Genomic DNA, 18,490 nt, shown 5'->3' with positions numbered 1-18,490 from the left:
TACTTCAATCATCACGCTCCCAGCGTAAACCTTCCAATAATCAGAATTATGGACTTCAAATCTGCATGGCAGATAGTTTTCCTGAACTGGCTACCTACCTGTTGAGGGATGGAGGTGAGGGTGAGTGTTTAGGGAATAGAGGTAAGGGGACATGTTTTGAGTAGGGGTTGGATGGTGTGAAAGGCTACTCAGGCTTAGTTAGAGGCTCAAGGTCCTCCATTCATTGTGCTGGCAGAGGAAGCCACATGACCTCTTCACAGCTAACTTTTTACTTGGCCAACAGCAGTATATGTTGGTCCTGGTTTTCTCTTGTTTTTCTGTCAGTCAGTCAAAAGATACTTTATTCGGTCACTAAAAGCCATAAAAGCGAACATTTAAAAACAAACATTTGATCAAGATTAGGGCTCCCGGTTTTATTGTATTTAAATTTTTGTCATTTCTGTCTGTATTTACCCATATTTATTTTTTGCTAATTTCACCTGTATTTATCCATATTTATTTTAGATTTTGTGAAAAAATGAAGCTGGAATGTGTACATTTCTGTATTTATTTAACCAGTTAATGTGCAGTCGCGCTTGAAGCCAGACAGGTTTCAATTATATATATACACTCAGATGCTAAAATATGCACTTGTAAAAGAATATATATAACTTTTAGTGTCAAGGTTGCGCAAATCTACTGCTGTTTAAAGCTCTTTACTAAAATCCCTATATCTTATTAGTCCCCTTGCCTGTCAATTCGCACAGCTATTGGCCTGGCAGTCATGACAGACAGCATTTAAAATCACATTTAAAAACAACCCAATTTCCATTTTTATCCACATTTAAAAATAAATACAGACTGGAAAATGAATGGTTTTCTGTCTGTATTTTTCTGTAAAAATCAGTAAAAACTGAAAAAAGGGAACCCTAATCAAGATACAATAAGTTAAAAACACCATGTCATGTAAGAACAATTAAAGGGCTAAATCACACAGATAAGTGGACTAAAAATCAGCTATACAAATCAATAAAAAGACAAATGCAGTAATTTCCAAGGCTAAGTTTTGAAACAGCAAAGGATGCAGTGTATAAAGTGCTATAGTGCTGAAGCATGAAGACGATCGCTATATTATGGAGTGGTGTAAAGCGGTACCCAGGATAACACATAGTGAATCCTCGATACGGACAGACTAGCTACTGCGAAGGCAACCTCTCCCTTTGTCTAATTGCCCCTGTTAAAAAGCTCGCAACCCCAAAGCAGACCATGGGGGAAGATAGCATGATAATGCAGGCCTTACTCGGACAAAATGATAGTTTCTGGGCAACAGAAGTATAAACCTTCTACGCAGGGGTTCATAATAGTCACAGAAAAAAATAAAATGTAGGGTGTCCTGCTCCCAGAAATTGTCACATGGACAGGGCTTTAGTGTGCCAGGTTTCGTATATCCTTTAGGGAACGCTAATAGCCAGGGGACCAGGTTCAAACGGAATCTAGTTAACAAAAAGCGATGATAAGCATTGGTGATAAAAGATAGGTACGGTTGTACCTGTGGGCTCGAACTCAGTGTGACAAATCAGCTAACTCCTTCTCTTCCCTTAGCCCCTGCCGTTTGGCCAGGAACTGCTGTTTAATAATTCTGATGGCTGCTAGGCCTGAGGGCCTGGGATTTAGATACAAATCGGGAGAGCCAAGCCATTTAGTCTGTTCCATAATGTATTTAAGCCAGGGAATGCGTAGAGGCCTCTCAAGTATGGTGCAATCCATGATAGTGAGTTTATTTAGAGTAGGGGTAGGACAGGCCCAGATTCTCAGCCAGCACAACAGTGGGGCTGCCGCTGTCAGGTCTGAGATATACCCCACACCTAGCTCCTCGCAAAGAATGAACGCCAGGGTGGCGGACGGGACTGCCAAAAGCTTACGTATAAATTTGTTTTTGGCACCCTGGATGTCCCTCACATCCTAATAGCCCCAGACATCACAACCATACATGGCCTTAGGGATACACTTCTCTTTATAGATCTTCAGCAGGGCTGGGACTGGTTTTGACCCCAATCTTTTGGCAAAGTCCAGTGTGGCCTCAGTGGCCCTGGCCAAAATATTCTTTTTATGTGCTCTTTGTGCACACCAGGACCCTCTCTCATCAAATAGCACCCTAAATATGGGAAGGTTGGTACTCTAGTTAATTTTGCCCCCTTACACAAAAAGTAACCTTGACAGCCTTTCGAGGGTCTATTGACATGGTGTGCGATTGCATAAAATTAGTGGCTAAATTAAGTGAATCCATAAAATCTATAAAACCATTTCATCAAAATATCTTTATTCGGATATTGAAACATCCAAGAAAAGAACAATACATTTACACATTTCACAATACAATAATATGAGCAAATGATCTTAAAATAATTAAAATAAGTCATTTCTACAGGGTCTGTCCGGGGCCTTAATAACTGGATTTCACGAGAACTTATAAAAAGGCTGCGAATTCATAGAATTTTAAAGTGCAGGGTGCTAACAGCTATAAGGTACGAGATACCAACACAGTAAAATTATTTAAAATGCATGATCATAGCCAGTTTAAAACAATACTTTATAAAATAAGCTATAACATATTAAAACATCATAAAACATCCCAAATGCACTGTACCATACAATTCATAATTTACATACATCCTCGGTAATGTCTACTATTGTGTACAGAATATATACAAGTTTTAAGAGGGAACTTTAATCATGGAACCCAACCCTCTGTGCCCAACAAGCAAAGTTGCTTACACCTCACGTCTAGACTTCCTTAATTTTGCAGCTAGTCTTAAAAAGTTAATGGTGCAAAACAAGGTAAGGGGTTCCGAGGAGAGTTTCAGGTATAAGAGTGCTACCCTGACTTGGGTAAATGTATTCACTCTTAGGATGGTTTTTAAAAAAACTGCCCGTGGGTATTCATATAATGGACAAAAGAATACAAAATGGAGGGTATCCTGCGGAGATCCCAGATCGCAGCCGCTTGGACCCTTTGATCCAATATCTCTTGTGAACCCTGCGGGGACAGCTAAGATGTGATGTAAAAGATCCAGTCTGAATCTGGTCATTAAAAATCTATCATTTTTATTATATATCTGCGCCAGGTAAGGTTCTAAACCTGCAACAGATTTCGTTAATATGTGTGATCGCACTGACCCTTTCAGTATTTCACTGTCTTCCCGGTCGCAGGCTAGACGCCTGAGGTATTCTGCTTTTATAACTACTTTTAACTGGGGCGTCAGAGACGTGGGCTCATCAAAACAACTAGCAAAGCCCAGCCACTTCAACGTATCCTTCACATATTTAAGCCACGGTATCCTATGTCCTTTGTCCCTATTAATACAATCTTTGATTATTTTTCTACTTAGACTAGCCTCAGGGTTGGTCCAAATTTTAATCCAACACATTATTGGTTTAATGCTTAGTCTATCAATAATGTAAGGGAGCCCTAGCTCCTCGTGAACAATGTGGGCCAGGATACTTTGAGGGACTTGCAGAATCCTTCTAAGAAACTTGTTTTCCTCCAGTTGTATCATGGAAGTGTTTCTGAATCCCCAAACCTCACTCCCGTACATAATTTTGGAGCAACAGATTGAGTTATATAAATTCAATATTTCATTCAGTGACCAGCGGCCTAATCTCGTGGCTCGATTCATAATTGAGCCCATTGTACTCGACTGTTGTTTACATTTTTCTGAGATTAGTGTGTTAAAATTGAGGTGTTTGTCGAAAATTATCCCTAGATAATTAAAGACCTCGACCTTCTCTAATTTGTGACCCCCAATTTTAAAAATAAAATTCCTCGTTGGTCTTTTTCCTGCTTCCATGACGTATGATTTTGTTAAATTGGGGGATAGGTCTAAATTTGCCATAAACCCACAGAAGCCATCAATAAGAGACTGCAGTCCCCTCCCTGTACGTGACAGGAGTACTGCGTCGTCCGCGTATAAGAGGACAGGTATGCTTCTATTGGCCACTCTAGGACAATCTACCCCCAGCTCTCCAAGTGCTTTGTCCAAACCATTTATATATAGCGTAAATAAAAATGGCGCCAGGATGCAACCTTGTCTCACACCCCTAGTACATGAGAAATGGTCAGTAAGATTCCCCTCATTACTGTATCTGACCTGGGCTGTTGTGTTCATATGTAATGTTTTTAAGATGAATATCAAACCTGAATCGACCCCCAATAGCTCTAAAATCTCCCACAACTTTTCCCGGTTAACCCGGTCAAAAGCTGCTGTCAGGTCCATGAAGGCTAGAAAGACTGTCCCCTCGCCTGCCACGGTGTACTTTGCCACCAGGTTGTATAGGTTAAGGCATTGGTCCGAGGTGGAACGGCCCATTCTAAAACCGTACTGGGTATCGGTAATGATTTCATTATCCTCTGCCCAGTCCATTAGGCGGTTTAGGATTACCTTCCCTAGAACCTTTGCTGACACGTCAATTAGTGAGATCGGGCGATAACATTGAGGGTCGCACTTGTTGCCCTTTTTAAATAGAGGAACAATGCTAGCAGTTGACCAAGACCTGGGCATTCCCATTTCAACTGCCGTGTTAAAAACTCTCGTGAGTATAGGTGCCCACAGGTCGACCTGGGACAAAAATAAGTCGGGGGGGATCCCATTCGGTCCTGGGGCCTTATTACGTGTCAGGGCGTGTATTCCATCTTTAATCTCACCCACTGTAAACGGCGACCAAGAGCTTGGTAAAATGCCCACATCTGTAATTTGTCGGGCAGTGTGGCTGCCATGATTATATAGATTCTTAAAATGAGAGACCCATGCATCAGGCAGGACGTTGCAAGCCACCTTCTCATTGTTCGGTGCCTGGAAACTGGGGTCATTAATCACCTTCCAAAATCTCGACATATCTCTCTTCTCAGCTGCCTCCCTCAAATTCTCCCAGGCCTCGTAGTGGATAGTGTATTTCCTCTTTTTTATGGCCAGTTTGTATTGGGCTCTGCATTCCACTATCCTACTCCTATCCTTAGGTACCGTTTTGAGTGCCCGTTTCAATTCTCTTTGGGCTCTGGAGCATGCTTTGTCGAACCATTTTGGTAAGAGATTAGGCATAGGCGATGATTTGGCCCTCAGTAACCTGTCAATGTCCCTTGCCATACTTTCAAAAGCACTTATCAGTTCTTTACCCTCAACTTCCTGGTTTAAGCACTTCCATATCCCACTTTCTGAGGATGCAATGAGTTTTTTATAAAATGCTTCCCCATCTATGTTGGTCCAACGTATACGCCTGCCCCGGTCAATTGCTTCCAGTGTTTCCCTCGTCATCCTGATCCTTGACTGCGTAGGTAAATCCAAATCCCTCAGGGACAACACCAAAGGGTTATGATCACTAAAAATACTGATTTCTATACTAAAATCTATGATCTTACATTTAAAACAATGTGAAACAAAGATAAAATCAATAATTGTATCCCTGCCCCTGCCTTTAAAAGAGGGATTAATGGTATTACAGTTCCTGGGCTTGATTAAGTCCATCGTGGGGGCTAAATCATATATGCCCAGGATCTTACTTAGTTCGCTGCCTTCCATTGTGTGCTCTAAGTGCCAATCCTTTATAGATGGACAATAGTCCCATTTCAAGTATGGGCATTGGTGACAGTTAAAATTGCCCACTAAAATCAAATTTGGGGGGCTATTTCCCCTGACGTGCAAGTCTGCCAATCTGTCCTTGAGCTCGTTCAACCTCTGCATTGATTGGCCCGCATTATAGAAGTTTATCAAAACAAATTTTAAGCCCTTCTTGCAATAACTGATACCCTGGATGTTGTCCGAGCTCCAACCCAGGACATCCCAGGACCCTTGTAGGGAGAGAGACACATACGTTATTAAACCCCCTTTAGCTCTTCCCATTGTAGATTTTCGAGCGGGAACAAAAAACATTTTATACCCCTCAAGGTGCGGGGCACTACTGTCCGTCTCCCACGTTTCCTGTAGGCAGATAATGTGGAATTTTTGACTAAAATCCAACCATTCCTTATTTTTTTAATTTGGTTGAGATCCCTGCAAAATTCCACGATACCACCCTAAGTTCCTCAGCCTCGTGATTTATCTCTCTCCTAACTGGGATAGCCTGTGTTTGGGGAGAAGGTCCTGCTAGACAACTCATTGCCAATACAATACTCTTGTCTGAGGGGTTAAGCAAAACCTCATTTGGGTGGATATCGGATGAAAGAAGATTACCCATGGTACCCACAGTATCCCTTAGCATTGGGCTAGCTGGGGGAGGGGGAATCTCCCTGTTCGTGCCTTGGGCCAGTCAGTCTAGTTCATCCATCACTGCCGCATCAAACAACGGAATGAACCTGTTTGATACTGAACCCAGTCTGTTGTCCCTTGTGTTGGGAATCTCCCCTCTTCTGCGTGTCACTTGGCCTGACTCTTTTGAGTAGTCCCTATAAAAAAAGTTCAGGGGGAGCATCTTTATGGTCATCCCTCTGTCAAAAATCCCGTAACTGGAAATAAGCAATTCTTTTACCAGCTCCGGGTGTCGAAATTAACAATAACGCAGTCTCCTGCAAACTTTTTCTCAGAGGGACCAACCCAGGCTACCCTCCTTGCCATAAGGATGTGGCTACTCTGTAGCTTAAACTCCTTCACATTGTTGTACATCCAATGATTAACCTTATTTATCAAGGAGCTTGTGGACTCTTCTCTATCCTGGTTATGGGCTGGAACCCCCGCTAAGACTATCGTGTAGGGACAAGAAGCTGGGGTAAATCCAACGTCTGTAGCCCCGGTGTACAATGCACCTGATCATCTAGGGAGCTGTTGGCTGCCACGAGCCCTTTTTTACTACCCTCATGTTGTGGTCTATGGGGCACAATAATAGAGGGAGTGCCTTTATCCTTACTGGAAGTGGGATCAACACTCCGCTTATTTCCTGCCAACCTACTTCTGTTTTCACAGGGACTGACAGGGCAAGGTACGATCCCTAACCCTTCATGTCTCGAACTCAGTGGGGGCACTGGGGGTTCACCGCTATTCTGTTCTAGAAGCCTACTAACTTTCTCCTCTATTCTCTTTATATGTTCCACTATGGGAGCCAAATGTTTAAGCAAAAGGGCTTCCAAATTGGCCTCTAATGTTTTCATTATCTCCCGCGACCATCCCGCCCCATTTACGGGAGAGCGAATTTCAGGGTTTTGGCAGGCTGACCTGTGTCTCCCGCCCTCAACAACTTTGGGATCTTTTCTAGGCCCACCTCTTTTCGCTTTATTATCTATTCTATTTTTGTTGGTCCCGTTGCTTTGTGAGATAACCGAGGTCCTTGTGACCTCTGAGGCAGCAGTTTCTAGGGGAGAAACTGGCACCAATAACGTTTTTTTTGAGCGGGTAACCACTTCCCTTTCCCTCCTTATTAATGCATTGGGCTCCCTCTCCCCTCCAGGTGTAATACCCTCCTGCTCTTGGTCTCCCTTTGCCCCAATGCCCGATGTTTCTACCACCAAATTTCCCTCCTATCTCACAGGGGAGAGTTCATGTTGGTGAATGGTGTTTACAGACCCCTCCAAAATCAGTTCTCGTTCCCCACATACTGGCGTGTTAGTATGGACTTGTGCCGTGGTAACGCACTGGGTTACGCAATGGACAGGGAGTCCCTGATTTGCTAGGGTACTTGCCCCTGGCGTGACACACTCAGCTATTGTCCCCAGCGACGAACGTTTATGTGCCAGAAGGGAATCAAGGGACAGCCTACGCTCTATTAGCTGTATTTTGTGGGTCAACAGGGATTCGGCTTGTGTAATAAATGCATCCAAAGTTCCCTTTACTCCACCCCCTGGTCTAATTGGAGTTTTTTTGGTTTTTCCCATGTCACAACTTCAGGCTCACAAACTTATATTGTCGTGTATCTACTTCCTTGGCCTACCAAATCTCAAGAAGACACTTGGGACTAACCCAGCGAAAAGTTACAATGAGTAGTAACCAGCGCTATCAACCCAAGTTAACAGCCTGAAACACAAATAGCAATGCACCTTGACAGGCCCCCTACTGGAAGTTTGAATACCTGTATCTGGGGCTCAATGTGCCAAACAGTGGGTAGCCCTCAAGCCCCCTCCCTCGACTTGTCTCGACAGTCCTCTTGTGAATACGAAGCAGCAATTGACAATCTTGTCTCGGGGACCAAGAGAATCGGCCCAGCCCGGCCTCCCTCGGCCCCTGACGGCCACAGACGGTCCCGCCCTTGTCCCGGGCTTCGCCCGGGCGCTGCCCGCGCGCGTCCCGCGCTGCGGGAGGCGCACCGGCCTTAAAAAGGCTGTCCCGCCTCAGCTGGTGATGTGGGCGTGGCAAACACAGAGGGTCTCTAGGGATCGTAGTTCGAGGCGAAGCACCGCCGTTCCCCTCACGGCTTGTTGACAATATGAAAATAAGTGTAGGCAACAAGAACTCGGCCGTTCCCCTCACGGCAGGATTCAGTCAGCTCCAAGCGCGTACTATTTAAAAGTTGCTGAAGACCCACAGCAGTTCTAGCAAACAGGACCGCATCATCTGCATACAGAAGTGCTGGGATCATCTAAGGTCCGGCTCTTGGGATGTCTTTTCAACTGGATGATAAAAAGAACCATAACTTGTTAATATACAGCATGAACAACAAGGGGGCCAAAATGCACCCCTGTCGGACCCATCTATTACCTGCCCAGGAGTCCATCAAGCCTCCATCCTCGTTACACCTTACTGCTGCGGTGGTATTTTCATGGGCGGCATGTAATAAGGCCACCAATTCTATATCCAATCCCATGTCTTGTAGGGTCAGCCATAATTTAGACCTGTTTACGCGATCAAATGCGGATGTTAGCTCCATAAAAGCCATGTGTAAAATTCCATGTTTGGTGATAGTATATTTTCCAATCACTAAGTGCATGTTAAGGCATTGATGAAGCGTCCCTTTACCCTGCCTGAAACCATATTATAGGTCTGAGATGACATTAAAAATATCAAGCCACACTGTTAGACGATCCAATATCCCTTTCCCCATGATTTTAGCTTCTGAATCCAAAAGCGAGATTGGTCATTAACAGGCGGAGTCATCCCTTCAGCCCTTTTTAAAAATGGTAATAATAACAGCCTTTGCCCACGAGGGAGATAAGCCGCAAGAGCAGGCCGCATTAAAGGCTTGTGTCAGTATCTTAACCCAAACGGCAGGGTTGGCCTTGTACAATTCTGCGGGCACCCCATCTAGGCCCTGTGATTTCCCTACAGATGTCGAGCCAATGACTTTGTGAACCTCATCTGCACTAAAGTAAAGTGAAGTGCTAGCTAAGCTGATCAACCTGTGTGCCTCAGTCTCTTCTAGATTATCTCCATTATATATATCTTCAAAGTGCTGTACCTAGCACTCCGCAGATATTGTATAGTCTGTGTTAGGCTTGGCTATATCAAAGAAAAAAGGGCTATTAACTACACTCCAAAACTTGGAGCTATGAGACAAAACACTTTCCTGTCCGAGATCCTCCCAGGCCTGTTCTCTGATCAACTTCTCCCTTTCAAAAACTGCAGACTTATAGGCCTTCCTACAGCTCCTGACCACTGTTTCATCCCTCGGGTTATATTTGAGAGCCTGTAATTGCCTCCTATGGGCCGCAGAACAAGTGCCGTCGAACCACCCCTTAGTCTTTGGGCATTTTACCCTGCTCTTGGTAGTTAAATTAGATGCTATCTGCTTAGTTATTTTATTGACGGCATCTAGGACAGCTTTATCTTGCGTGCTAGGGTCCATACATACTTGGATCTCTAGAGCACAAACAGCATACAGATTATCCAGGAAACCTTCTGGGATATCCCTCGCCCATTTTAGCCTATGCGCTTGATCTTTAGTACTGATATTCATATTTGAGTTGCAACTAGCCTCTGCTCCTTTTAGGGCAGCTCCAGTGTGAGTGGATTATGGTCACTGTGGCAATTCCAGGAACCACTAATCACAAAAGGGTTCCACTACATTTGTGGAGGAGGGAACAAGAGGCATGGGGTTCTAGGAGCTAGCAGCCTCCAATACTAAATGTTTACCACAAAAAGCTGCTCCTAGTGTGATAACCCAAATAAGTTACGAGAACTTCGTGAGTGTGGGCATCTCACAAAAAGTTACGGACTGGTCTCACACACCACCTGGTGTCATGCTTCATCATTGACCAGTCCTCGCCCTCTAAAACCTTCTTTTGATAAAGGGCGGGCATACACTTGACGACAAGGATGTACTTCTAAATGACTATGTGGGGGCCCGTGATATTGTGAGTGGATTTAAAAATCATTATGGTTATCAGAAGTGCTTTTTAATGTGACTGATAACTATATGATATTAAAAATATATAGGAAGGTGAATGGGGTAGTTAGTGTCCCCTAACCGTCTCTTGAGTGGTCAACATGTTTCTGCCGAGTCGGCCCGGTTGGGTCCAAGGCATTCATCAGGACTTAAAATAACAGGGGGCTCCGTTCTTACCAACTGGTGGCAAGATACTACCACTGCGCGGGTGTGGCAAAGGCCACTCTCCACTTCCTAGATGGCTTTCAACGGTGAAGCCTGAAGAGAATATGGAAAAAATCAGAGTTACTTCGAACATATTGGGTCAAAATACCTGTAAAGGAAAAGAGAACAATGCATGCATTGATTTCTATAGGTGAGTGATTATTGTACGTGACTTCGTGACACTCTATTTGTGTACACATGTGTGAGAATTCGAGAGGTGGTAGTAGCTGAGGCTACCACCAGTCTTACCCTAATTCTATGGACGACTTGCCCCATGGGGGGAGGGGGAGGAGAGAAATCCTGTGTGTCCGTTCTGCGAAAAGAAGCATAAAAAACCAGAGTTCCCATCAAACAAAGTGGTGGAGCAAGGTCTCCAAACATTCGGAATAACATCCACTCATGCACCCGAGCGAGTACGTAAAAACTCGCATGTCTCTCAGTTCATTCGCACTCTTACTATGACAGGTACTGGATTCCTCCTGGGTCCTATGCGTCCGCTCCCGGTCCTCCCGAACGTAGGAGTGAGAGGGAGCGACCGCCGTCTTTTATAGTGTGGCCGTGTCACTTAATATGTGTTATTGGCGTCAATTGATGGAAGAAAAGTGTTGCCTGGTGTGCGTTTCCCGGTGTCCCGAGCGCTCAGGAAAGAGTTCGCCTGGACCCAATATGGCGTTTATGGGCGTATCTGTGAGAGTAATACGCGAAGAGAAGTGAGCCCATGCGAGTTTTTACGTACTTGCTCGAGTGCATGAGTGGATGTTATTCCGAATGTTTGGAGACCTTGCTCCACCACTTTGTTTGATGGGAACTATGGTTTTTTATGCTTCTTTTCGCAGAGCGGACAAACAGGATTTCTCTCCTCCCCCTCCCCATGGGCCAAGTAGTCCATAGAATTAGGGTAAGACTGGTGGTAGCCTCAGCTACTACCACCTCTCGAATTCTCACACATGTGTACACAAATAGAGTGTCACGAAGTCACGTACAATAATCACTCACCTATAGAAATCAATGCATGCATTGTTCTCTTTTCCTTTACAGGTATTTTGACCCAATATGTTCGAAGTAACTCTGATTTTTTCCATATTCTCTTCAGGCTTCACCGTTGGAAGCCATCTAGGAAGTGGAGAGTGGCCTTTGCCACACCCGCGCAGTGGTAGTATCTTGCCACCAGTTGGTAAGAACGGAGCCCCCTGTTATTTTAGGTCCTGATGAATGCCTTGGACCCAACCGGGCCGACACGGCAGAAACATGTTGACCACTCAAGAGACGGTTAGGGGACACTAACTACCCCATTCACCGTCCCATATATTTTTAATATCATATAGTTATCAGTCACATTAAAAAGCACTTCTGATAACCATAATGATTTTTAAATCCACTCACAATATCACGGGCCCCCACTTAGTAATTTAGAAGTGCATCTTTGTCGTCAAGTGTATGCCCGCCCTCTATCAAACGAAGGTTTTAGAGGGCGAGGACTGGTCAATGATGAAGCATGACACCAGGTGGTGTGTGAGACCAGTCCGTAACTTTTTGTGAGATGCCCACACTCACGACGTTCTCGTAACTTATTTGGGTTATCACACTAGGAGCAGCTTTTTGTGGTAAACAATTCCAGGAAACACACAGTTTCTCAACTGCCAAGACTAAAGGTGCGGAGAGCATAATATAGTCAATTGTGCTGGTGCTACCTCTTCCTGTATAGGTAGGGACCGATGTGGTCACCTCTGCTGGCTCTAGACAGTGAAGGTTGGCTGAAAGGAGCCCTTCTATAAGGATACCTGATGGCGAGTGCTCAAAATGATTCATCAGAGGTAAGGAGTCCCCCCATCCATTGTGAGAATGCAATTAAAACAACATTGATGCCTAATAAAATCCCCTAGAATTATCGTATAATAATAAGTATCTTTGCCCTCTCCATAATGTTCCAAAAATTCCTCTAAGGCTAACAGATGTTCTACCTCGTGACTTCTGGTAAAGGAATTATAAAAATTAACAACAAGCAGGGTGGTATATTTCTTAAATGTCAGTTCCACAGCTAACAAATGGGGAGATTGACATTCTATTAGTGTAGTCTTACAAGAGAGTTTAAGGGAAAACAGTAAAAGAAGACCCCCTTCCCTTGCTCTTCCCATATTTGAAGAGTTTGCATGTTTACAAAATTAGATAAAAGCATCTAGGAAAAAACTATCAGTGGTTTCCCAGGTTTCTTGTAGGGCAATGATGTGATGCAATGAAAGCAAATTTTGCCATATTACATCATCCCTATTTGATCTTAAACCTGCTATGTTCCATGAAAGTGACTTCATACAGGACAGACCAGAGGTATCAGATGTTAAGCAAGGGTTGGATGGGTTGACGAGCCTTGGCTTAGGTGAAGACACAGGTAAGGTTGGGATGTTTATAACCAGTGCTGGCCACCTGTTACCCACTGCATCTTAGCCTCCACTGACATTAGTCAATCGTTTCATCAAGTTTCCGTAGACTTTCCAAAGTTTGAAAACGATTGGTGATGGGTAGAACAGAATCCGCATTTCTAGTTAGGACAGGCTTGGCAGGTCTAGGAGGCAACTGCCGTGGATGATTTGAAAAGGGCTGGTTAAAAGGGTAGAAAGAGGGAGGAGCCTAGCGCTTGACCAAGATGGCCGCGTGAGCTTAGAGCTCCCGAGACCCTCGCGCCCTCGGTCGACTATCCTGTCTCTTATCCTGATGGTATGCATGGCACCGTGTTGCTGAGTTGTCAGGGAGGCGATTGATGCTACCCGCGGTCGGATCGCCCATCGGGAACCGGACTTATGACTGGCGAAAGATCGCGGCCTAACTCCCGGAGATGCCAGGGGCTAGAGTTGGCAGGATGCCCGACTCCTAGTTGATCAACAACGGCCTGGTGAGGTGTGAACTGTCGGACGGAGGCCCTTGCTCTTTCACTTTCGATCTCGTTCCCTTTGTCTGCCCGGACACTGTAGAGCTCTGGGTGGCTTTATAACCCCAAGGACGCTCGGCGGGCTACTTTGGCAGAACAAGGCGGACCTGCTCACTCTTTATACCTCTCTCTGAGAGGGAACGGTCTTCACTGCATTGGACTGCCTGGAGTCCATTATGTCGGGCAAGGCAGAAGGAGATCGGCTGAAGACTAAGTCCACCAGGCGGGGAACGTACTCCCAAGTCAACAGTATGGACCGCTACGCCCTCCTGAAGACATCGCCGAGTGGATCGAGCCAGGCGCCGGATGCCCAGAAGGAGGACTCGCCTGGGACACCGGAGCTCTCCCTGCAGGATGTCATGGGCGCGCTTGATGGGATGCAGACCTCGATGGGGAGGCAATTCGAGGCCCTGGCGCATAAGGTGGATGCCATCCTGGTAGATGTCAACTTGATCCGCTCGGACCTGGGCAAGACAAACGAACGCGTTAAGGACCTGGACCACAAGACCACGGGCCTCACTGATGATGTTGCGGATCTGCAGAACGAGGTCCGGAAGCTGAGGGCCGAGAATGACCTCGCCGCCCGCCGGCTGGAGGACTTCGAGAGCCGGTCCAGGCGCAACAACGTGCGCGTCATCGGGGTCCCGGAGTCCTCGGATGAGGCTTCGACGGACCTGCTAGTGGAAGATTTGGTCCTCAATCATCTGAAGCCTAAGGGCCTTGGGAAGTTTTTTGCGGTGGAAAGGGCCCATAGGGTGCCGGGCGGACGGCCCAAGGCGGGTGCCCCGCCGCGGCCGATTGTCGCCCGGCTCTTTCATTTTCGAGATCGGGACGCTATCCTGCAAGCTTCGAGGGTGACGGGCCCAGTCCCCTTCCAGAATGCGTCGGTGAATTTTTATCCGGACTTCACCCAGCAGGTGCAGAGACAGAGACAGAGCTTCCTGGGGGTGAAGCGAAGACTTCGGGAACGGGACCTGAAGTATGCCATGCTTTTCCCCGCCAGACTACGGGTGGTGCATGACGATCGGACATTCTTTTTTGACTCTCCTGTTATGGCCGACGAATGGCTGGACGCTTTGCCCCGGCGACGGACCGGGTACGACACAGCCGAGCATGGAGACAGTGGCCAGGATGGACAGGGCTGATATCTCAAAACCGGCCTGACTTGATTTGACCATACTTGAAGATTTGATCAGAGTGCAGTAACTGTGGAGGGTTGCGGGAGGACGAGGGGTGCTCTTTTCCTCCCTTAGGGTACTTTTTGTAGATTTTTGTTTTTGTAGGGCGACAGGCACACTGCAAGTTGGGGGGGCTTTTAAGCTGCAGCAGGGGTGCAGGGTGGGGGGAGTTATGGGGAGTTTGAGTTTGTTGTTGGGGGGTTTATTTCTGCAAGGCATGATGATTATCCTCAGGGCTGTTCCATGGTGGCGCCTCGGGTGTGGGGTGGGCCTCTTTCCGTTTGAGGATGGGGGGTAGAGGCTTAAGTGTTATAAGCTGGAATGTTAATGGTTTGGGGGATCGCATTAAGAGGGGGATTGTTTTGCAATTTCTGAAACGTTCAATGCCAGACGTTGTCCTGTTGCAGGAGACGCATCTCATAGGCAATACGTGCTATGCCCTGAATAGGAAGGGGTATAAATTTATTGCACACTCGGGATTCTCTTCTGGGTCCAGGGGTGTGGGCATCCTCGTTAGAGCATCGCTGCCTTTTGAGGTGGACTCCACCATTGTTGACGATAGGGGGAGGTTTGTGGCGGTGGCGGGGCGGTGGGAAGGAAGGACTTTGGTTTTGGTTTCGGTTTATGTCCCGCCGGCCCTGCAGGCCTCCACATTTGCTGAACTGGGCAGGGCTTTGCTGACTCTCCCGGGGGGCATGCTGGTAGTGGGAGGGGATTTCAACGCTGTGGGTTCCGGACTCCTGGATAGATACCCGCCCAGGGACACAGGGGGGGCTCAGAAATGGCTCCCAGACCTCCTGGACACGTTTGGCCTGATAGACTGCTGGAGGCTCCGGCACCCCACACAGAGTCAATACACGTTTCACTCCGGGGCCCATGGAAGCCTCTCCAGGATTGACTACCTGCTCACTCTGGCCGTACATGTCTCGTTGATATCCGAGGCGAGGCACATGGCACGTGGTATCTCTGATCACTCGCCAGTGTGGATCCGGCTGGATCTAGGTCGGGAGGGAGGAGGGAGGGTGGCCCCCATCAACCCATGGTATTTCCGAGACCCCAAGATGCGCAGCGCCCTGGTAAAGAAGGTAGATAATTACTTTAAGGACAATCTGGGAACCGTGGACTCGGCGGTGTCGCTGTGGGAAGCCTTTAAGACCGTGCTTCGGGGGGAGGCCCTCTCCCTGGTGGTGACTGCCAAGAATCGGAGGGATTGCGAAGTGCGGCAAGTGGAGGAGGAGATTGCGGCCCTTGAGGGGGATATGGAGGAGGAGGTCACAGAGTCCTCATTGCATGAGCTCTGCTTGAAGCAGGCGGAGTATAGGGACCTGGTGACGGACGCCGCCAAGACCCTCAGCAGGGAACAGCAGGGCCGCCTGTATGACGTTGGAGATAAGGCAGGGAAACTCCTGGCGTGGCTGGACAGGAAGGAACGGGTCAATAGAGTGGTGCCAGAGTTGATTGGAGAGGGGGGAGAGGCGATTGTGGAACCTGAGGGGATTGTGGAGTGTTTCGCGGAGTATTTTCATAGGGTTTATTCCTCTGTTTCGGACAGGCCGCCCGAAGATTCGTCTGATCTCCTCCGTGATATCGAGTTGCCCTGCCTCTCTGACATAGATAGGGACGATTTGGATGGCGACATCACGGTTGACGAGGTGGCGGGGGCGATTCGCGCGTTGAATTCGGGTAAGGCCTCTGGTCCGAACGGACTGCCGATCGATCTGTACAAACTGTTCCCGGATAGGGTCGCCCCTCACCTGCGCGCCATGTTTTTGGAGGCGCTGGGAGATGGGATCCTTCCGTTGGATCAGCGGCTGGCGTCGATCGTGGTCATACACAAAGAGGGTAAACCCCGAGATAGATGCGCCTCCTATCGGCCCATTTCACTCCTCAACGCTGAGCCGAAAATACTGGCCAAACTCCTGGCTACCCGTTTGATTAGGGTACTTGGCGATCTGGTCCACCCGGATCAATCTGGCTTTATCCCGCACCGAAACACAGCATTGAACCTTAGGCATCTTCATGGCGTCATCGCTAGGGCGGGCACGCTGCGTGAACCGGCTGTTGTGGCATCTCTTGATGCCACGATGGCCTTTGACACGGTGGAGTGGGCATATTTATGGGCCGTGCTGGCCAAGTTTGGTTTCGGTCGCGGGTTTGTGAGTTGGGTCCGGTTGCTGTACGAGGGGCCACTAGCGAATGTGGTGGTGAATGGTTGGGCATCTACTCCGTTTCAGCTTGGTAGGGGTACTCGGCAGGGCTGCCCCCTGTCGCCTCTGTTGTTCGCCCTCGCCCTTGAACCGTTGGCTGCATGGATACGTTGGCACCCGGATATACGGGGCCTTCGGTGGTCGCCTGATCACGAGGACCGTATTTCGCTTTATGCCGATGATATCCTGCTGTATCTTGCCTCACCTAAGAAGTCACTTATAGTGGTCTGTGACGTACTCGCATCGTTCGGTAGGAACTCGGGGCTTGTGATTAATTGGGGCAAATCGTACTTGTACGTTCTTAGTGGCGAGGTCCCACCGATCCCTAGAACATGTTCGATACAGGTTGCCCAGCAAGGTTTTGTGTATTTGGAGATCTTTATATCCATGGATCCTGTTCTGCGCTATGAGAGGAACCTGCTCCCCCCCTTGGCACGCTTGAGGCGAGATGTTGAAGGTTGGCGGAGGTTGCCGCTCTCCCTTGTTGGGCGTGCGGCCCTGTTCAAAATGATGTCTCTTCCCCGCTTCCTCTACGCCCTCCAGAACACCTTGGACTGGGTACCGGCCAAATACTTCCGGGAGGTCGAAGGCCTCCAAAGGACGTTGCTGTGGGATGGGCGGCCGCGAATAGCTATTTCAAAGTTGACGCTCCCATGGTACGATGGGGGCATTGCGCTCCCAGACATCCGACGGTACTATTGGGCCACGCAGCTGAGCGCGATCAACCATGGGTTTTACGGCCCTGCCCTCAGCCCTGGGTATGCCATGGATAGGTGGCTGCTGCGCGGCGGCAACTACTACAGGGCGTTGTATTCGCGGTCCCTAGACTCGTCCCTCACGGGGCCCACAGGTGTGGCGGTGCGCGTATGGAAGATGGCGACCGACTCGCTGGGCTGGAAGGATAGGCTAACCCTCGCTACCCCATTGTTTGAATCGGAAAGGTTGGGAAGACTCTGGCATACGAAGGGCTTTGATAAGTGGGATCTGATAGGTATATCCAAGGTGGGGGATGTGCTGCATAAGGGGAGGGTGAAGTCCTTCGAGGAGTTGCAGACTGAGTTTGAGCTAAGGCCCTCAGAGTATTTTAGGTATATCCAGCTGCGTCACGCCCTCCGATCAGTCCTCGTGGAGGGTGAGAAGGTGCCGGAGTCCTCTCCCCTTGCGGACCGAGTCCTTGATGGTCATATGCCCGAGAGCACGATTTCGCTCATGTATAAGAAGTTGATAAACGTCCGGGCAGACTTGCTATTGGGGCTGAGAGAACAGTGGACCAGGGATGGCCTCGAGTTAGATAATGAGGACTGGCAGTCAGCGGTTTCTTCGCCTAAGGAGGTTGCGATCCCGTCGCGTCTGAGGCTGGTGCAGCTTAAAATACTGCACCGGGTGTATGTTACGGGGCCAAGGCTGGTCCACATGGGATTCTCGGAGGACGGCCTGTGCAGAAGGGGATGTGGTATGGTGGGTACTTTCCTGCACATCATTTGGGAATGTGGGGTCATTGTGGAGTTCTGGAGAAGAGTCCATGCAGTTATGGGGGAGGTGACGGGCATTGTGGTACAGCCGGAGGCGCGGTGTTGCCTCCTGAACGTCTGGGGGCCCACTGATCTCGATGAGGCGCAGACCCAATGGGTGACTCTGGGTAACATGGTAGCTAAAAGGGATATCGCGAGATTATGGGGCTCCTCGGGACCCCCTACACT

The sequence above is a fragment of the Triturus cristatus genome, chromosome 8 (genome assembly GCF_964204655.1).
Source record: "Triturus cristatus chromosome 8, aTriCri1.1, whole genome shotgun sequence".
Taxonomy (NCBI): Eukaryota; Metazoa; Chordata; class Amphibia; order Caudata; family Salamandridae; genus Triturus; species Triturus cristatus.
Note: the sequence above shows the minus strand (reverse complement) of the source record.